This window comes from Pelodiscus sinensis, chromosome 1, assembly GCF_049634645.1.
Source record: "Pelodiscus sinensis isolate JC-2024 chromosome 1, ASM4963464v1, whole genome shotgun sequence".
NCBI classification, from domain to species: Eukaryota; Metazoa; Chordata; order Testudines; family Trionychidae; genus Pelodiscus; species Pelodiscus sinensis.
This window is the reverse complement of record NC_134711.1, coordinates 8,101,299-8,123,352: the sequence shown is the minus strand read 5'-3', so window position 1 is coordinate 8,123,352 and position 22,054 is coordinate 8,101,299. Positions and strand designations below refer to the sequence as shown.

Genomic DNA, 22,054 nt, shown 5'->3' with positions numbered 1-22,054 from the left:
AATGAGAAGGCAGATGAATTAAAATTACACTTATAAGCAGGGCGCGGCAAATTATGGAAAATCCTACTCGCCAGACAAAAAAGGGACTTGCCACCCTCCCCCCCCCCAAAAGTGTTTTTTTAATGCATAAATTCCTAATAAGAATAAGAACAGTAATTACTAATACATTATTAATAAATATCATCCAAGTTATTAATAAATATTTTACAAACTTCTACCTTTTCCCTCTGCTGCCATGTCTTCTCCCCTTGCTCCATCAGTTCCCCTGGTGCCTCCTGCCCCATAACTCCTCACTCTCCTCTGCTGTCCTGACTCCTGCCCTTCTCGCTGCCCTCAGCCTTCCTGAGACCTGCCCCCCCTCCACCAGCCCTTCTCTCCCCCCTGTGCCCACTCCTCCAGTAGCCCCACTCTGACCAAGTGAGCTACCCCTCCTCATCCCCTCTCCTAACACCTCTCTCTACACACCTGCCCCTCTCCTCTGATGTTGGTCCCTCCCCTGCAGGTGTCTGCCCTTCTGCTTCACCCCCCAGAATCTCCTCGCACCTGCATCCTCCTGGTTCCTTCTCCTTCCCTCACTGCCCCTGCCCCCTTTGCCCTCTTTTTCCCTGATATCCACCCCCTCAGCACCCTCTGCCCCCATTCCTCTCATGCGCCTGTGCCCTCACAGATGCCTTGCTCCATCCCCACCTTCCTCATGCCCACCCCTTCTTTCAAGCCTTCTCCCAGCACCTCCCCCTCCTCCCTCTAGCCCCCCGTGCCCTTACCCTCTCCTCTCCCAGCATCACCCTGTTCCCCCCTCCCACTGACACCTTCCCTCCTGCCCTTTTCCTCATTGTCTGCACTTGGCCCCCTGGGATTTGTCTCTCCTTCACCCCTGTCCCTTGGTGCCTTCCCCTTTCTTCTTCTCCTGACCTCCTCCACTCCCCTCCCCTCAGCACAATCCCCTTCCCCATATTTTCCCCTCCCCTCCCCTCCCCACAGCCCAGCCCAGCTGCTTCCCCTCCCCCAGGGCCAAGCAAAACATCCCCCCCTTTTTTGTTGTCTTTTACATGTTTGCATTTTGCAATGGTTTTTTTTTTGTTTTCATTTTTATCCCAGCATTTTAGCCCTATAAATAGCAAATAGCATTTTCATTCATTTTTTTCCATAAAGTCAAAGGCGCTTCAAGTGAACTCCCCCTTTCACTCATTGCCGGGTCACAGCAGCCTTTTCCCTGCCCTGTCCAGCCCCTCCCTATGGACAAGCACCCCTTACTCCCAACCACACTGGAAACAGGGTGCAGGGACAGCACAGAGCCAGAGAGGTGCAGGGAACAGTGGGGGTGGGGAGGGGAGGCGGGGGGGGCACGGAGAACAGGAGGCACAGAGGCAGAGGGAAGCAGGGATCGGGGGAGCAGTGTGTGGTGGAGGCACAGGGAATGGGACATGGAGAACGGGAGGGACAAAGGGATCGGGGTCTAGGGGCAGTGCAGGGAACGGGCAGCACAGAGCTGGGGGGGAGCAGGATGCGGGGTGCAAAGGCGGCGCAGAGTCAGAGGAAGAGCAGGGGATCCGGGGCACAGGGGCAGCATGGTGAATGGGCGGCGGGAGCCAGTTGGGGCGTGTGGGGAAAAATCAAATAACTCCATTTGTGTCTAAGGGGGGACACTGGAGGAAATCAAAACTCTCTAAAAGAAAACTGCTGTAAGGGTTAAAAGTTTTCCAGACCTCTCTCCCTGTATCAGACTGAAATCATCTAAACTCTAATCAAAGACCCTTACAATGCCTATCTCAAGTTCATGGATACTCCTAGTCTGTCACAAATTGTCATGTAAACTCTTATCTTTGTTACAGTTTGCCTACTCACTCACGTTCTTATGTGCCTTTGTTCTGTAAAACTTACTTCTAGCACTCCTGGTGTGAACATAAATGTCTCACAGTGCTTCTACTGAGACTTTGATATGTTAAAGAAAACAATCAACTGAACTGTGGGAACATACTGTATAAAGAATCCCTGAATCTGTCTCTCAGGGCTGCTTTCACTCTTGGAAGTGACAGCCTGCATGCATGCATAATAAAGTTTTCCTTCTAGGTTTCTCTCCTGCCTCACTGATTTGACTTCCAGCCTCGGACCCTTCTGGGGGCTCTGTACCCCAGGGGAGCGAAATTTCCCCCAAAATTGCGGGGCGGGCACGAGCCGGGCAGTCAGCAGGGAGCGGTCTCTCGCCAGCGAAGAGCTGGGGCAGTGGCAGGACTGGAGCCAGTGGGGCGAGGTCTGGCTCCACCGCACGCCACAGCCAGCTGCTGGGGACACGCAGCCAGAGCCGAGCTGCCGTGGCCCTTTAAAACCAGAGGGGCCACGTCACACCAGCATCCTGGCATCTGCTGGCTCTCCGCCTCCTCGCACTGCAGCTGCACGCAGGCAGCCCGGCACTGAGAATCGCCGCAGTTCCCCCTCCCCAGTAGCGCTCTACTCCTCTGCCAGCTGGTGGATTGGATGGGGCCGCGCTGCCCGTAGTGCGGGCATCGGCCAGCCCGTTACAACAGCCCATTGTGCCAGTCCGCCCCTGCACTCGCCAGCTGGCAAAATCTACTCGTCACAGGCGAGCGGGCGAGTGTATTTGTCAAGCCCTGCTTATAAGGTATTGTACTCATACAATAATAAATCATACAATCATAAATCAAGGGTACGTCTAGACTGCAAGCTTCTTTTGAAAGAAGCTTTTTCGGAAGAGATCTTCCAAAAAAACTTCTTCCGAAAGAGAGCGTCCACACTTCAAAAGCAGATTGAAGAAGCAATCTGCTTTTTCAAAAGAGAACTTCCACACTTATTGGACATGCTCTCGCATGTACGCTGTGATTACTATGGATGGACTGGCCAGCAGGGCACCTGTGCTTTTTCCTGGAGGCGTCTTCTTTCAAAAAAACTCTTCTGCATCCACACACACACCTTTTTCCGAAAAAGCTCTTTCGGAAAAGGCGTTCTTCCTCATAGAATGAGGTTTACCAATGTCAGAAAAATCCCTACAGTCTTTCAATTTTCTTTTGAAAGAATGCTATAGCAGTGTGAACGTAAATGAAGTTTTTTCGGAAAGACAGCCGTTTTTTAAAAAAAAAAAAAAACCCTGCAGTCTAGACGCACCCTTAGTAATAATACATGCTACATAGAGTAAATGATAGATTATATCAGACATGCTAATATTCATTATGATTTGTTTGTATGCTGGCTTTGGTTTCCATCTTTTAGACGTTTAAACTTAGGTCACATCAAATTAGCAGGCCTTTGGAAGTCTGACTTTTCTCTTAAGACTGGTACTGAGTAGGAATGTAAGCGACTACTCGAGTAGTTCACTATCCAGTAAGCTTAAGCTTACCAGATAGTCTAGTTACTACTCGACTACTCACTCCCTCACCCTCTCCTTGCTGTCTCTGTATAAGAGGCAGAGGGAAGCAGGAGTCGGTGCTGGGGGCCGCCAGCTTAAAAGCCGGTTTGCCCCAGCACAGTCTCCATGGTATGGGGGGGGAGGGGCAGGAGAGGCAGAGCCGCAGTGGTTCTGGAGCCGGCGCAAGCCAGGACTGCTTAGTCTTGGCTCGCGCCATCCCCAGGAGCTAACCCCACTGTGGCTCTGCAGTTTAAATGTAGTAAGAGCCAGGCTACCCACTACAGTTAAATGACAGAGCTGCTGCAGGGGTAGTGAGTGCGCCCCCCCCACACACACACCTTATCAACTAATTGAGTAGTTGATGGAAATTCCATCAAATACTTGATTAGCTAATTAATTGCTAGTTAATGTCCCTAGTACTGAATCTCAGGGGCTGTGTCTAGACTGGCCAGTTTTTCAGGAAAATTAGCCGCTTTTCCAGAAAAACTTCCCAGCTGTCTACACTGGCCGCTTGAATTTCTGCAAAAGCACTGACTTCCTACTGTAAGAAATCAGTGCTTTTTGTGGAAATACTATCCTGCTCCCATTCAGGCAAAAGTCCCTTTTGCGCAAAAGTTTTGTGCAAAAGGGCCAGTGTAAACAGCTGAGATTTGTTTTCCGCAAAAAAGCCCCAATCGCGAAAAAGTGCTTTTGCGGAAAAGCATCCGTGCCAATCTAGACGCTCTTTTCTGAAAATGCTTGTAACGGAAAACTTTTCCGTTAAAAACATTTCCGGAAAATCATGCCAGCCTAGACGTAGCCAGGATGTACTGAGATGTTTTATGCTTGACATGAAATGAAATAAACACTGTTCTATCCTTATAAACATCACACTCCATTTAGAAATAGGATGATGGAAAGAGGAGTGGCTGATCCAAAGGAATACTTATGAAGATATCCTGAGTAACATAGCATTCAATAACTCTGAAGATCAGAGCAACCTTCTTTTGAATAATAGTCTTTTTAAAAAAAAAATTTACTAAAGGATTGATCCTCTATCCTCCATTTGCAGTATGTTGCACACAAAAGAGATAAGAAGGATTTGGAGCACAGTGCAACCTTCACTAAGAGATGCCATGGCTTAGTGGCTAGAGTATGGCGGTGGCATTCAGGATGCTGCAATTTATATCTACCATTTCTATCAGTGAGTAGTCCTGTGGCACCTTAGAGACTAACAAAAACATATGTAGCATCATGAGCTTTCGTGGGCAAAACATATGTTTTTGTTAGTCTGTAAGGTACCACAGGACTACTCATTGTTTTTAAAGTTAGACTAACACAGCTAACCCTCTGAGAAGTTATCAGTTTAGTGTAAGATGTTGAACAAATCACTTCACTGGTCTGTGCCAGTTTTCTCATCTGTGAAGTAAGGATAATGAATTATACTCCCTTCTGTAAATCACCTTACGGTTTACTGAACAAATGGTCCATAGAATAGCCTGATCATGCATCACTGACTGCGAAGGCATTTGCCATAGACTTCAGGGGATACATATTCAAGCCACATATGTCTGCAGGTAGAGAAGTGATGGTTTAAACCAGGGGTTCTTAAACTTTTTACCTTCACACCTCCCCTGAAAGTGAACTTCATGTTCACACCCCCCTGGGAACCATTTTGTGCACAGCCTAGCCCCACCCCTTCACCTGACAGGAAGCTAAGGGGCGTGGCTAGGACTATAAGAACTCTGCCAGGGAGCTCAGTCAGGGCCCAGCCTCTGAGGGAAATAGAGGCCTGTCCAGAGCTCCTGGCTGATGAGGCTGAGACCTGACCCAGGCCTCCCACAGCCACCTTCCCTCAGGCCAGCAAAGGCTTCCCTACCTGGGCTGCCGAGGCCTGGCCAAACTGGCCAGCAGGGCTACCCTTTGACCTAGAGAAACCAAAGGCTCTACTGGTGCCTGGTGAGTCGGAGGACTGGCCTGAGGTGAAGGCCCGGCTCGAACCCCAAGGCCTGCCTGGGACCTGATGAACCAGCTGGATGCAGCTGTCTGAGTTAATTCCCAAGTCTGACGGTTGGTGGCTCTGTGAGGTGAATGAACCCTGTTACAATGCCTAAATGAATAATTTGAGCTTTTTATTTTGAACCTTTTCCTAACAAATTTACGTAATATTTGAAGATGAAAGTCGGCAATGCTTGTGTACTGTTATTATAGTGTGTTGTTACATAGGCCTGATTGATTTGCACTGCTATTGTAGTGTGGCAATTTCTAGAAGTTAATAAGAAATGTTTATAATTTTAATTCATAATATTAATTATGAAGAAATCTAAACTTTAGAATTTTATCCAGTGAGAAGGCAATTGCAATAAATTTTCTGGGAGGCACCTCACACCTCCCCTGTATCCCCTTCACACCTCCCCCACACACCTCAACCAAGGGTGGGCAAAAAGAGCCTCCACAGGATGGATACCGCCCTTCAGGTGGGTTGATCTGGCCTGCGGAGGCCCTGCCAGACCCCTGCCCCCAGGCCAATTAGGGCATAGGGACCGGGGAGCATGCAGCACTTAAGAGTCAACTCTGGTAGTTGACACTCAGCCCCACATGCCTGAGAGCAGGGAGTGAGTGTCTTTGCACTCCCCTCTTCCCCCCCCCCCCCCCCTCGCCAGGCCAGTGAGGGCTTGGGGACGGGGAGAGCATATGAAGTCTCTTCCCACCCTGCAAGGGGCTCAGCACTAAGTCAACTGCCAGCTGCTGCTCGGCTCGCGGTTGACTCTTAAGTGTGGCGCTCCCATGCAGGGAGCGAGAGACTTCACGTGCTCCCTCTCCCCAGGCCCTGATTGACTTGGAGGGAGCACACAGTCTCCTCCCACCACCAGGGGAACAGGTACCTAGAGGGAACTGTCAGCTGTTCAGAATAGCTGGCAGTTCTCTGGGGGAGGGGGCAGCAAAGACTTTGTGCGCTCCCCCACCCACCTCCTCCCCTATGTGTATAAATTCAGTGGTTATACTTTAAAAAAAAAAACACGCTTTATAACATCCCTAGTGGAAGCCAGGATGAGGGTACATGCTGCAGAGCAAAAAGTGTGAGAATTGGCGCAGAGAACTAGAGATTTACAACCGCTTAGCACAGAGAACTTGCACCCACGTACAGCCTACCACTGCTCATGACCTGATGTGCATTGCTCATTGCTCAAGGACTTGCATAATAAAGGCTAAACAATCTAAAAGGACAAAAGTCTTCTGACTTCTCCCATATGACACTTAATAAAAAATAAGTTCGCTCTACTGTAGCTTCTCTTGCTAGCAAAGAATTCTTGTGCTGGGGAAGAGTAATGGCACTGTTTTCTTAGTGTGAAGGAATACATAAATAATGGGTGATTGTCAGATCACAATTTATAATTGTGGAATTTAAGACAGTTCAAGAGTAAAATATAGGAAATTCAATAAACACAAGAAGTGTAGCATGCCCCCACTCTGTGGATGTTCCACATTTATCTGAGAAATTCAGAAGGCATTTTTCAGTAAATTGCTGTAAAATATTAAATTTACTAGGTTTTTGCTCACCCTAATTAATGAGCATGCTTCCCTTGCAGCCATGATGTGAACTTTACTTAATGATAATGGCTGGGAAGGGGTGAGAATGAAAAGTGCAGATAGATATTCTTGATTTTTTTTTTTTAAATCAAACTTTAGATCTCCGCTTTTCACTCTTTTAATCTGTATTTATACGGATATTCTCAGGTTGAGAGAGAAGCTTTACTTGTAAATATTAAATCTGATCCAAAGAGCAATAGAATATCTGCAATTCCTGTTAAAGCTAACGATCTCAGCATCCTTTAGATGAACTTCAATTATAGATATCTAGGAGAGACTCCTCAAATGTGTCCAACCCTGTGACCTTATTCAAAGTTTTCATTGACTTCAATGGCTATTTAAGTCAGTGGTTCTCCAACTGTGGCACTAGCGGTCAGTGGGCTGCATCTCAAGGCTCACCCCCCCTCCCATCGTCAGTGGGGAGGCCATGCTGACACTCTAGCCCTGCAACCCACCCCATTCCTATTGCCCCAAGCCTCACCGCAGGATCCAGCTTAAGGGGAAAGCAAGCAACTCTGTGCATTTTCTCTCCCTTGCACCTGGCTGAGGGAATGGCAACATGTGGATGGGCTGCCTGGAGACTCTCTGCTGCTCCCATTGGCCAGAACTGTGGCCAATGGGAGCAGCAGGAGGCAGCTCCTGGGATGCAGTGTTGGGAGAGGCGCCTGGAAGCAGCAGGGGACATAAAGCCAAATAAGTGCCCCCATCCCTCTCATGCCCAGATCCCACACTCCCAGTTCACTCCTGCACTCACCCTCCCTTCCTCCTAGAACCCCATCGTGCTCCTGCAGTCTCCTGTCCCTTCCAGACACCCCACCATCAGCCCACTCTTGCACCTGTCCTTCTGGCCAGACCTTACCCTCTACTGCACCCAAACTTCCAGTCAGATCCCCACTCTTAGCCCAATCCAGCACCCTACCTCCACCCAGACATCTCTGCCCCCCCACTCCCAACCCTATTCCACTCCCTGGTAGCCCCCTCCCACTCACTGAAACCCTGGTTTTGGCCCCATTGCAGAACCTAGGGGGACACGCAAAGAGTTAATCTGGCCCATGGGAAGCCCTGAACCTTGATCTTTCAGGGGCATGAGATCTCAGCCGGGGGCCACATCAGTGAGGATTTGGGATTTTGTTGTTGTTGTTTTAGGGAGGGTTTTGCCCCTCTCTTGTGTGTAGCTCCCAACTGATTTTTCTGCAAATCAGGGCTCCGATCCAAAAAATTTCTCGCCATAAAGACAATGTTGAAAACTTTTATTTTGGACAAAAAGTAATATTTACTTTATTTAAAATGAAGCTTGGTAAACTAAAATGATGAACTCAAAAGTGCTTAATTTGTTTATTTTGATTAATATTTCCTTTCTTACCATTTCTATATACCCCTTTGTTATAGCTACAGTAGCCTAAAATGAACAATTTAGTATTTAAGAGAAGCAAAGACATTTTGTCACCATGGGTAGTTGGCTAGTGGCCCATTGAAAGGTTTGCATTGAGCAAGGGTGGGCTATGGACCAAAAAATTTGAGAACCAATGCTCTAACAGACTGGGCAGTGTACCTATAATTATTGATATCTGTTTCTGAAAGACTCTAAAGAAAACCCATTATAAGAAGCTTTAATAATGGTACACAAATACAGGAAAGTTTCCTGAGCTTAGGCTTTGAGTAACTCTAAACTCAAGGTCAATGAAAGGGTCATCAGCACTTCAAATCTGGTGTGAGTTTCCAGTGAAACCCCTAACCTCACCACAGGTTCCAGGGTGGAATTTATGATTGTTTCCAACTCAAAACCAGTAATTGCAGCTATGTGTTTTTGCTCTGGAGCTTTCAGATTTAGTCAAACCTGAAACTCAACAAAAGTCGGGTGGTGATAATCTACACAAACTGAAACTGCCCCCCCAAAATATTAGATGAGGTCAAAGCTACAAAATTGGCCATCTTTAATTAAAAAAAGGCAAGAAAACTTATGGAGTAGCCCTCACCCCGCTAGAGAATGAATGAACGAACACACACATTTGTCTTATGTATGGTTTCATGCACATTTGCTACAATGCTAGCATGTGCTAGGCACAATTTCACTATTCCTCTGCAGCCATTCTGAAAGGCAAATTTTACAAACAACCATAGAAGAAAACTGAGCTTCTGAAGCATTCAATTCCTTATATCACTTCTTCCCTTTCCCCTAACTCTCCTCAAATATTATTTCTTGTGATATTCAAATCCTTGTTCCACATACAGATAGTCCACTGGAAACCAAAAGAGTTTGCTCTGTACAAAAATAGTAAATTTTTCTCCTTTCCCATCTCATCCTTATCTTTTTTTCATCACAAGTAGAGAACTGTTCAGTGTATATCCTTATTATCCTCACCACATTCTTAATCATGATAAACAAGTTTAGCTTTTCTGCCCCTTCCCTCTGAAAAACAGTTTTGATTAATTGTTTTGCTAAAGGAAACATAGCTTAATGGGTAAAGCTCAAGATTAGTAAACTATGCCTCTATTCTTGGCTCTCCTACAAATCTGGTGCATGATCTTATGGGTAAGTCACTTAGCGAAAGATTTTTAAAAGAGCTCAGGGCCAGATCTGACAGTTTGACACCCTCAACTGGGACCAGATTTTGAGAAGTTCCCATATGGCCAGAATTATAATGTGTTAACTATGCTATTATGCGCTGAGCTCTTCTGAAAACATGTCCACTTATTTTGGCATGTAAATAGGATCTCAGGAGTCTTGAAAGTCTGGCCTTGATTGGTCTCAGTCCCCATCTGTCAAATGAGGATAATAATCCTTTCCTAGTTCCTAGGGGACTGTGTGGATAAAGTCATTAATATATGTGAAATGCGTTCAAATCTTAGAATAGAAGGCATTATAGAAAGAGTAGGTATTAGAAAAAACTGCTTATTTCTCCTAAGAAAGTTATGTTATGCCTATTGCAGTTCAAAGCCATCTTGGGTAGCTGGCTGTTGGCCAACTACAGCAGAATATTAAATTTAAACAACATAAAAAGATGAACCATCATTGACTTGTATACACTCAAGACAAAATGACGACAATAAATATAAGCCAGCAAAGATAGACAGTGCATGTAGAACATTATAGTGCCATAGCCTACTACTTCCCAAAACATGGATTTGTCACATGCATGTGGGAGAGCAAAGGGGTTAATGCCTGGAAGACAGCTCATCCCCTTTTGACATGGGCATCAGGAAGATCCCTTACATGCATAGTCTCAGTGGGCACAATACAAGCCACCAGTTACACTGATCTTCTGATTTCAGGGGTGGGTTTCCTTTTTATGGTAAACGTGTGATGCTAATAATTCAACTTATCTTCATTCCTCTTAGGGCTCAGTCTTGCAGTGGTCATAAACTGGGAAGATAAGCAGCCACACTTCTCCCCACCCTACTCCTAATCAACTGCCTGTACTTTAAAGCTACGGTTCCTGCTGAGCAAACTCATCCATTGTAGGCTGAACTAACAGCAATGCCTAAACATTTACGGTTATATAAAGAGTGAGGGTATGTCTACACAGTAAGGCTAAAGTTGAAGTAAGCTACACAACTTAGAGGCCTAGAAAACATGAGCTATGAGGGAAGACTGAAAGAATTGGGCTTGTTTAGTTTGGAAAAGAGAAGAATGAGGGGACATGATAGCAGTTTTCAAGTACCTAGAAGTGTGTTACAAAGAGGAGGGAGAAAAATTGTTCTTCTTAGTCTCTGAAGATAGGACAAGAAGCAATGGGATTAAGCTGCAGCAAGGGAGGGTTTAGGCTGGACATTAGGGAAAACTTCCTGTCGGGGAGGTTAGACACTGGAATAAATTGCCTAGGGAGGTTGTGGAATCTCCATCTCTGGAGATATTTAAAAGCAGGTAAGATAGACATATATCAGGGATGGTCTACTCTAGACTGTGCTTTGTCCTGCCTTGAGGGCAGGGGATTGGACTCTAGGACCTCTTGAGGTCCCTTCCAGTTCTAGTGTTCTATGACCTTCAGCTACGTCAATTACAAAGCTTCAGTCGAAACAGTTTAATTCAGTTTTTGGAACTGTCTACACAGCAGGAAGTTGAAGGAAGTGTAGTTATTCCAAACTAACACTGCTGTGTAGATGTACATTTACTGATCAAAATGCTACAAATTAGTTGCAGCTCCATAATTGGAAGTAAAGTGATCCAACTCTAGCTATACGCTCTCCTTTGATCACACCCTGTCTTTGCTGTTTTATATATTAACCTAGCATATTTAAGAGGCTGGCTCTAGAGTTCCTGGGCTACCATGCACTTCATCCTATCCTGCAAATACCTATGTAAACCAGTTCATTTCCTTGAGACAATAGGGGCTGAGGGCATAGAAGAAGCCACCTCAAAAACAAAGTTGTGGAGCTTAAGTTCAGATCCTCCATGACAGCTATTCCATCTCACATCGTGGGTCAAAACAGCAATCACTACTTGCGAATGTACAGTTGATAGCGATATATAACATCATGAGTGATGTGGAGAAAGTGAATAAGGAAACGTTATTTACTTGTTCCCATAATATAAGAACTGAGGGCCACCAAATGAAATTAATGGGCAGCAGGTTTAAAACAAATAAAAGGAAATTCTTCTTCAAGCAGTGCACAGTCAACCTGTGGAACTACTTGCCAGGGAAGGTTGTGAAGGCTAGGACTATAACAGGGTTTAAAAGAGAACTAAATAAATTCATGGAGGTTAAGCCCATTAATGGCTATTAGCCAGTATGGGTAAGGAATGGTGTCCCTAGCCTATGTTTCTCAGAGTGGAGATGAGTGGTATGAGAGATTGCTTGATTACCTGTTCGGTTCACTCCCTCTGGGGCACCTGGCATTGGCCACTGTTGGCAGACAGGATACTGGGCTGGATGGACCTTTGGTCTCACCCAGTACAGCCATTCTAATGTTCTTATGAACCTCTCTAGTCCAGTACCCTCGGAACCTGATCAGCGCTGAACCAGAAAATTTGCCAAATCAAGGGAGGCCAATATTGTCGAGCAGCATTGCCAACCCTTCTTCTGCTTACTGGGCTCTCAGAAGACATTTAGGGGTAAATCAGAGCTAAATAAAAGCACAGAACACTGATAGCAAGGAGTGGTGGCTACAAACAAACTTTACGGGAAGCATGGCCATGCCCATAAGGGAATGTCCATCTAACTAAATATATGCCAGACCACAGATGTTGCTGGACTAGAGTGTGCAGGACTACAAAAGTTTAAAATGTAACACACACAGGAGGAGTATCAGTGCAATGGAACTGTTTCTAAAATGCCAGCGACCCACCCCAAACTAGTGCTGCTGAAAATCCCTTCTGTTCTGATCTATTCAGACCAAGGGAAAATTTTACTCCTTGGCACATGGCCTCTGCTCTTCAGGCAGTTGTTTATCCTACAGATTAGCTTGTGTGGAGTTTGTTTCAGTTGGGGGCCACATCAGTGAGGACTGAGGGGTTTTGGAGGGGTTGTTGTTTTTTGCTTCTCACTTGTATGGTCCCTGACTTTTTTTTTTTAATAGGTCAGTGGCTCCTTACCCAGAAAAGGCTCCCTGTTCCTGCCATAAATAGAAATAATGCAAAAACCTTTTGTGCTGGACATATTTTACTTGATTTAAAAATTTATAAAAAAAATCCTTGGTGTTCCCCCCTTCCCCCAAATTGTTTGGTGTTCCTCAGTCTTAAAAAGTTTAAGAAACACTGCACTAAGTAGTTCTTCCAATGAGATGAGAATCAATCTGTCTCTTTGCCTTTCCTTCTTTAGCAAGGTACTAGATGACTTTGTGAGGAAATATTATCTTGCATATGCCCTATTGAAATGTTAATCTGTTCAACACCTGATGATTCACTCACCACATGCTACAGTCCACATAAATGACTCACTCAGACTGGCAGCATGACCTCCTGGGATATAAGAGCTCTCATCTTTTCTAAAGGTAATAAACGGCTTTTTTTATCAAGATATGCCATCAACGGATTCCATTATTTTACATATATCTGTCATACTATATGTCCATGCCTACTTCTAGAGCAGCAGAAGAGAACTAACCCAGTCCTGGCATCTCAGATCTGTAATCCAAAAACTGATACTGAAGCCAACATTCAATAATTAACACATTTTTTGTTATAGTGCAGAAATTGTTCAATTAATAGCTTTAAAGATTTACTACTCCTCTTTCATTTAGAAGGATTGCCTTAATGTTTTTCTCCCTCCAAAAGCATTTAGGGTTCTTTAAAATTTTATTTAAAAATACACATTGGGTATACAAGGTCTCCAGCTTCTCTCTTTTTCATGTAAAACTTTGGAGGACCAGAATGGTGACTTCAGAATCTAAATTTGAAGACCAGGTTACAACAAGCCCACAATTGAGAGAAAAGGTGCTGAATTTCATGGCCAAATTTAGAAGGGACGTAAATGGGCACACACACATTAATCGGTCGTCATAATTCACATATAAAAGGAGGAAAAGTTTTAAACCAACTAAAAGTAGTATGAGAAAAGATGTACGTAGTTGCATGATGATTGATGCTTTGGTTTGATTGATGCAATGGTTGCTTTCCTACTACAAACCCATCTTTTCAGCTCTTTTGCTATACAAGTAATACCCACTATTGTCATCACTTTTGTCATCCTTGAATTTGACTCTTAGATCAAGGCTCAAATTTCATTACCAGCAGTAAAAGTGCATACCATACACAGCAAAACAAAATAAAAAGTCCATCTTATTACAAGACTTGAAAATCTGCACAAATTGTTTTTAACTTTCAGACATACCCATCTGTATATGGCTGGTTTCACCAGACGGCACAGAATCCGTCTATAGCACTTGACGGATAGTAAGTGGAAGAAAGGAGAACACACAACAGACAAATCCTTCAAATGATCCAGTTTTCTATAAGGTACCCTGATAAAAACCGTGGAAGAAATCAGATACAGAAGTAACAGTTTGTTTAAAGACTATTTTTCAAAGATTCTCTGAGGAGAAGTATAAAGAGTTCTTAAGGAAAAGCAAGGATTTATTTTCAACCCTTGATCAAGATAAAAAGTACCAAATATATTTTTCTATCTGCAACACGCTTCTGTTTTAAAAACCCCTGACAGAACTTCTTCGAAACACCCAAATCTAAAGGAACCAATCTAAATAGACTCTCTAGAAATTGCTATCATATCAGTGTACAGGTCTCACATTTTCCTTTCCACTATATTTTTATGCAAGGCCTTAAACTTCCTAATTTAATTCCTCAATGTGGGTCAGACCCTATTGTATCCTCTACAACACTGCATGGATGTAAACTGTTCCTTTATCTTTTTCCAGAGAGCTCTCCTGTACACAGTGAAAATGTTTTGTTGTTTTTACGGTTGTTTAAATATCACTTTTCAGACTTAGCCCTACTAGAAGGAACTCATTCAAATATCTCTGAAATGGCAACCTTTTCCACAATACCTCTAAGAGAAATTATAATTGAGACAGTATCCATACAAAGAAATGACTCTAGAATTATCTATACCCATGGGCTGTGTCTACATTGGCATCCCTTTCCGGAAAAGGGATACTAATGAGACACATCGCAATTGCAAAGCCGCGGGGGATTTAAATATCCCCCGCAGCATTTGCATTTACATGGCTGCCGCTTTTTTCTGGCTTGGGGATAAGCTGGAGAAGCGCCAGTCTAGACGTGATTCTCCGGAAAATAAGCCCTTTTCCGGAGGATCTCTTATTCCTATTCCTTTAAAGGGCTTATTTTCCGGAGAATCACATCTAGACTGGCGCTTTTCTCCGGCTTATCCCCAAGCCGGAAAAAAGCGGCAGCCATGTAAATGCAAATGCCGTGGGGGATATTTAAATCCTCCACGGATTTGCAATTGCAATGTGTCTCATTAGCATCCCTTTCCGGAAAAGGGATGCTAATGCAGACACAGCCATCGTGCCAACCAGTTCTGAAGCAATAGCCACTATATTGGCTACCACTACTGAACTAGCCTCACTCAACTGGCCAAAAACCCACATTGTTCAACCCAAGTAGTCACATTCAACTGGCCAAATAGCCACATGTGGCTAGCATGTAGGACACCACGGGTTTACACTATCTTGAAACAGCTTGCAGAGTGCAGGTTTAATTCCAGGAGAGACCCAGTGAAAGGGAAATTTGGTGAAACTCTTAAGACTCAAGAAAGCAGAAGGGTCAAACACTTCAAAGAAGTGCTTAACCAACCTGATCCAACAACTGTTTGAGATCAACAAAGAGGAACTCCCATCATTATACCTCGACATGTCTCAAATCACAGTTGAGGAGGTTTTGAAAGCTTTACAGAAGCTAAAATATAGAGTAGGCACCAGGCCTAGCTGGCATTTTCCCCAAAATATTCAAATATGTAAGTGAAGAGCAAGCAACAGAAGTATGCTCATTCTGCAATAAAATGTGGAAAGAACAAAACATTCCAAAAGAATGGACACTTGGTACTATCATCAAGCTTCTGAAAATGGGAGACTTAAGTAACTGCTCGAATTGAAGAAGAGTGACATTTCTTTCTATCACAGGAGAAAACTTAGCTACAATTGTGTTAAACAGGATAAAAGGAAACTTGGATACCTTTCTTTGTAAGGAACAATCTGGTTTTAGGTGAAGTTGCTCATACACAGACACAATTTTCACCTTAAGAAGGGTTATTGAAAACATGAATGAATTTCAAGGAACCCTTGATATTAATTTCCTAGACTTCAAAAAGCACTTGATAGTGTAAATTGAAATACGTTTCATTTGAATTCCATAGTGCCTAACAGTTTTCCACAATGTATCAGTGTAAAATGCCTTCCTTACATTAATTCCTAATGTTGTATTAAAATAGATTAGATTAAGTCATTTAAAATTAAGATGGGGTAAGGCAAAGGTGCATCCTGTCTCCATTCTTGTTCTTGCTCATCGATTATGGCCTCAAGTGACTTAAGAACAATCAGTTTGGCTTAAGGTGGAATCTTTGCAATTATTCAATCTAGATTTTGCTGATTTCACCACTCTTCTACATGAAAATGTTGAAGGACTTCAAGCATGCACAAAAATGAAGTTAAAGCAAAGGATAGAGAAGGTAGAACCGCAATCCAATGCAAAGAAATATAAAACCATGGTAATTGAAAATATGGATTTAAACATCAAAATAGACAATGAACAGGTACAGAGGGTAGATCAATTCAAATATCCTGGAAGCACAATAAGTAAAGATGGTACATGCTCTGAGGAAATAAGGATGGGGAAAGCAAACATAGCCTTCAGTAAATTTAGGAACATTTGGAAAGAGGAAGTTACTCACTGCGACAGTAACTGACGTTTGAGATGAGTGTCCCCATAGGTTCTCCACATTAGGTCAGTGCGCCTCAGTCATCCATCAGAGATTTTGGAGCAGCATCCCTAGGGTTGCGCATGCGCACATCTGCAGCCGCGTGTTCCTAGGTGGCAGGTATCAAGCATGCATGAGCCCCCACCCTCTCTGAAGTAGAGGAGAGGAAAGGGAGGGTTGTAGAACACCCACAAGGACAACACTCCTCTTGAAAAATGTCAGTTATTGTTCAGGTGAGTAATTTCCTCTTCTTTGAGAGAGAGAGATGGCCCCATGGATGCTCCACATTAGGTGATTATAAAGCAATTCCGACTTATGGAGATAGGAACTTTGGATCTGGCAGAAAAATGGTGGCAAGGACCACCTTGGCAAATTTTAGATTGGAGAGAGGTCCCTGCATAAGTGTGTAGTGCTTTTCAAAAGTGTGGTCTGAGGACTAGGTAGCAGCTAAACAAATGTGTCCCATGAGTACTTTGCCGAGGAATGCTATTGAGGTAGATATGGCTCTAGTGGAGTGTCTCTTTATATTATCTGGAGGGATTACTTGAGACTGTCAATAGCAGAGATTAATACAGTCTGAGGTTCAGTGAGAGTCTCTATGATGAGAGGGCCTGGCTGTTATTGACAAACAGTCTTGGGGACATTCAAAAAGGCTTAGTTCATTATAGGTAGAACAAGAGAGCTCAGCGTAGGTCAAGGATGTGCACTGTCCTCTCGAAGGAGCTGGTGTGTGTCAAGTATGGGTTCTCTTGGCCAGGCCTCGCGCACATAGCCGAGATCTACCTCCGTAACCTCACCACATCACATGGATAGCAAAAGGGCTTATCTACCAATAAAATGGAGCTTGCCAGAGTCCAGCACTCAACACCATATATGGGCATCACACCGCACCCATGCCACTCCCAGAGCGCAAACAATACCAAATATGGTAATAGGCAATAACATAAAAACCTCTGAGCCCTAAGCTCGGAGAAGACTCCCGAATACTGAAAGACAGAATCTGAGTCTGGCTTAGGACTGATCACCCAAAGGCCGCCTCCCACCCACCGAATCTAAAAAGGGGTGTACGAATCTCAAGCATGCTCCGATTCCTTGATTCCTTGTATGTCTTTGTACTGTTGTTGCTGAGTTCGTAAGTATTTAATTTACCCTAACTGTTGTTAAGTGGTTTAAAAGAGACAGGTTAGAAAATATATTGCTCAGTTGTAACTTTTACCTTTGCTATTGTCAGTGTGTTTAAAGAAACAGTTTTTGAAATATGTATATATTTGACTTAGCTGTAACAGAGTTTTAAAAATTGTTGTGGTTCAATTGTTTTGTGGCAAATATTGGGTAATCGCTCATTTTAAGTTGTTCAGTTTAATAAATCATTCCTCCTTTGTTGTCTTGCCATCATTCGGTGTCTTCACTGGGTATTTGGCTTTAAGCCTCTGGGACTCCCACCATTTTACCGAACCGAGAACCAACAGTGTGGAGTTTGGGGGAAAAAGGTAGAAAGATGTATTGTCGGACTGATGTGGAAGGATGAGTGTACCTTAGGGAGGAATTTGGGGTGGGTATGTAGAGTGACCTTGTCTTTAAAAAAACAAGTGGTGTATGGGGGGTCTGCCATCAGGGCCACAATCTCTCCCACATTTCTCACTGAGATAATGGCTTCAAGAAATACGGTCTTCATGGATAAGCGTGAGAGACAGTTTGTGGTCACTGGTCTGAAAGGTGGCCGAGTTAAGGCGTTCAATACAAGATGGAGGTCCCACAATTGTGTTGGTGGGATAATATCAGAGTAAAGTGCTTGAAGGCCCTTTAAAAACCTCTTAGTGAGTGGATGTGCAAATATCGACAAGTCATCTTAAGGTCAACAGTAATAATGGCAGAGAGATGGACTTTAATGGAGGATGTTGAGGGTGTTACCTGATAGTGTATGCACTATTCAGAAAATCTCTTCCATTTCTGAAGGTAAGTTTTACAGGTGCTCTGTACCCAACTGTGTAGAAGGACTGCTTGTACTTGTTGTGAACAAGTTAGTTCTAGCTCAGAGAACCATCTAGGAGCCATGCCTTCAGGTGTAATGAGACAAAGTTTGTTTGGGTAGTGTGGGATCCTCGGGGAAGGAGGAGATTCTGGCTGTATGGTAAGTGGATCGGTGGCACACAGGACATCCTCATTAGAAATGGGAACCATGATTGACATGGCCATGATGGAGCTATGAGAATTAGTTGTGCTCGGTCTCTCTTCCCTTGTGGACTACCCTGTTCAACAGAGGTATTGGGGAGAATGTATATAGGAGGTGAGAACCAACTGATGAGAAAGGCATATCCCCTGAACCCCCTTGCTGATGCCTACCCTGGAGCAGAATAGGTGACATTTTCTGTTTGATTATGTGGCAAATAGATGTATGGTGGGGTGACCCCACTGCTGGTAAAAAACATAACAATATGTGCGGGTTTCTCTGCCATCATGTTCAAGGTGCCCAGGAGATGCACTGTGGTAAGGTTTATGCTGTATTTGAGGCACCAGTTCCAAAGTGCTATGGTTTCCATGCAAAGTGCTTGAGATCTGGCCCTACCCTGATGGTTTATGTAAAACAGTGCTGCAACATTGTCTATATACAGTCTGACATGATTCTATGACCGAGATTCTGAAAGCTTCCTCAGGAATCCGGACGTCCAGTTTCAAATGCAGCATTCAAATCCTTCACGAAGAACAATCTCATCCCATGATTCCTCTACGGATACACAACAAGGCCTCTATTTCCATATACACCAATCACCACACTAACTGGTAAATTAATAATGAGTCAATTTTAAGAAGCAAGAGTGAGTCCAGCATAAAGCCCTAGCTATCATCCAGGTGTAGGGTATGGTCCTACCAAATCCACCACCATAAAACTTGCATGAGACACCATGAAATCTGGTCTCCCCCAGTGAAATCTGGTCTTTTTGTGTGCTTTTACCCTACACAATACAGGTTTCACTGAAGAGACCAGTGTTTCTCAAACTGGATGTCCTGACCCTAAAAAGTTGCAGGGGGCTCACAAGGTTATTTTAGGGGATTGCAGTATTGCTATTCTTACTTCTGCCCTACTGCCACCAGAGCTGGGTGCCCAGAGAGTAGGTGGCTCCTGTCTGAGAGCCCAACTCTGCAGACAGCAGAGCAGAAGTAAGGGTGGGAATAGCATACCATGCTATCCTTACTTCTATGCTGTTAGTGGCAGCTTTACCCTCAGAGCTGGTATCCCAGCCAGAAGCTGCTGTTCTCAGCTGCCCAACTTGAAAGGCAGAGCCGTTGCCAACAGCAGCAGCACAGACAGGTATTAGTACTGCATCCCCTCTACCATAACCTTGTGAACACCTTCCCAAAACTCCTTTTTGGATCAAAATTACACCACCATGAAATTTCAGATTTAAATAGCTGAAATAATGAAATCTATGCTTTAAAAAAAAAAATCTATGGCTAAAATTGACCAAAATGGTCTGAACTTGATAGGGCCCTGTTTATAAGGGGCAGCAGATGTGACAGTACACTCTGTCATTTATTCTCTGAGGGTTCCTAAGTGTTCCCTCACCTAACCTGCCCTCAAAGCCCTGTCTGCAGTGACATTTAAAACCAGCTACTCTTCACTCCCTTTCAACTTGCCCCCCTCTGCCTGTTTTAGTCCCGGACCTTCCACTATTTCTTTGTACAGGTATGAGGGTCTGCTTGTCACAGAGGTACTGACTTAAATAAGATTCTTGCATTGTGTGTAAGGGTCCACCAGATGGACAAGAATGAGGCCTTAAATTGTAACTGTATTACTTAATTATGTCAAGTGTTCTCTGCTACAGTTTGTGGCTGAATCAGTGCAGTGCTATTTAGTAAATCTGATTTTTAAGGCTTGGAAGACTTCAGAAGACATATGAGAGAGTTTTTAAAAACCTCCTGATGCATAAATGGAAATTTTCTCAACTAGAAGAATTGCTTTGTTTTGTTTGTTCAAACACGTGGGATTTTAGTGTTAGAAGAGGATTCAATCAGTCAAAACATCATTCTAGGTCATTTTCTCCACAAACTCATATTCAGCCTGTTTACCATGACAGAACACCAATGTATAGAGGGGAGATAGGCTTTGAGGTTGCAGAGCCGAGTAAAATTCTAAGATCTGCAGAAGAGGCTAAAATAAGAACTTAAAACTGGCCATAGTCAGACCAATAGTCCATCTAGTTCACTAACCTGTCAGTGAAAGTGGCTGGTTGGTTCCAGAAGCTTTAGAGAGAACAATTTGAACAGGGCAATTATCAAGTGATCCAAATGGAGAACCTGGTATCAGAAACATTCTCCCTGCAAAGATGCAGAGACTTTGTTAGCTATGCTGTACATAAAGTATAATGCAAATAATAAGATAATAGGGAACTTTCTGAAAAAGCAGAAAGAAGGTTACTCAATTGTGCAGTAACGGAGGCTCTTCAGGATGGTTGTCCCTGTAGGTGCTCCACCTTAGGTGTCTGAGCACCACTGCATACCCAAGTTGGAGATTTTTGATAGCAGTGCCCTCCGGTAGGCTGCAGAGCAGATGGCACGCACAGTGCTGCTACTACGCATGCACAGCCAACCGTCCCTTCAGTTCCTTCTCTGTAAGGAAAAAGAACCATGTTCGAAGCAGAGAGGATGAAGGGCAGGTGGTGGAGCACCCACAAGAACAGCCATCTCGAAGTACCTCTGTTACTGCACAAGGTGAGTAACCCTCTCTTCTTCTTCTAGAAGTGTGCCTATGGGTGCTCCACCTTTAGTGACTATGAAGCAGTACCCGTGCTCAGAGACAGGTGCTTCGGCTAATCAGTATCATGCACTGTAGCTAGAATGGTGTGCCCAAAATGAGTGCCATGGGACAAGTAAATATCAAGAGCATAATGTCCAGCAAATGTATGAATGGAGGATCATGTTATGGATCTACAAATGTCCATGAGGAATGTTATGCAGGTAAGCTGTAGAAGCTGCCATGACCCTCGTAGAGTGTGCACATAGCTGTAACAGAGGATCTCGGACAAAGGTGGAGTAGGCCAGTCTGATGCACCTATCCACCTGGATTGCCTCTGGGTAGAAATTGGCAATCCCAAAGATCTCTCTGTAGTAGAGACAAACAACGTAGGTGACTTGATTTGTTTGGTTCTGTCCAAATAAAAGGCAATCGCCCTGAAGACATTGAGTATATGACATGCAGCCTCTTTATTATCAGTGTGGGGCTTCGGAAAGAAGACAGGTAAGATTATTATAATGAAAAGCAAAGGGAACCTTTGGGAGGAACTTTGGGTGAGGACTGAGAACTACTTTGTCTTCATGGAATACCACAGGGATAACAGTTTCGTCTGGTGAGAAGGAGTGGTCGTTGGGTGATGCATCTTGCTGTTGCTTCTCTGGTTCAGACAGATGACCCTCCTCCAGCTCTGAGTGATGTGGTGGGTAGGAAGGGACATGAGGTAGGCTGTACTATGCATGGGTTGGCAGAGCAGACAGTTTATGGTGATGTGAATGCCTGGATCTGTAGCAACAGGGGGACCAGTGTCTTGAGAGAGTAGTGTTGATTTCAGTCATGTGACCAGTATGGGCGGTCAGGATAGTACTTATGGTGGTCATGGTACAGATGTCTCGATGATGACTGTCTGGAAGAGTATATGCTTCTGTGTTCCTCCCAGAGCATTTCATGGCCCGATATGGTTGGAAAATGGTGAAACACTGAGTCTCCCTGAAAGTGAAGGTGAAAGAGACACATGCCTCAGCTGAGTGGTGCGGTGGAATGCGCTCCCTGGTGTCGGTGGTA

At 44.1% G+C, this 22,054-nt stretch overlaps 1 protein-coding gene across 13 annotated transcripts in view; it reads right to left on the bottom strand.

The window, feature by feature from the left end:
- Positions 1-22,054, bottom strand: part of LOC112545341 (uncharacterized) — a 292,857-nt gene that overhangs the window by 175,814 nt on the left and 94,989 nt on the right. The window contains exon 3 of one of the 13 annotated variants that reach the window (XR_012903073.1): positions 20,470-20,577. The exons of the other annotated variants lie outside the window; for them this stretch is intronic. The gene's annotated coding sequence lies outside the window, so the exon portion shown is untranslated. The remainder of the gene's footprint in view (positions 1-20,469; positions 20,578-22,054) is intronic. 13 annotated transcript variants of the gene reach the window in all.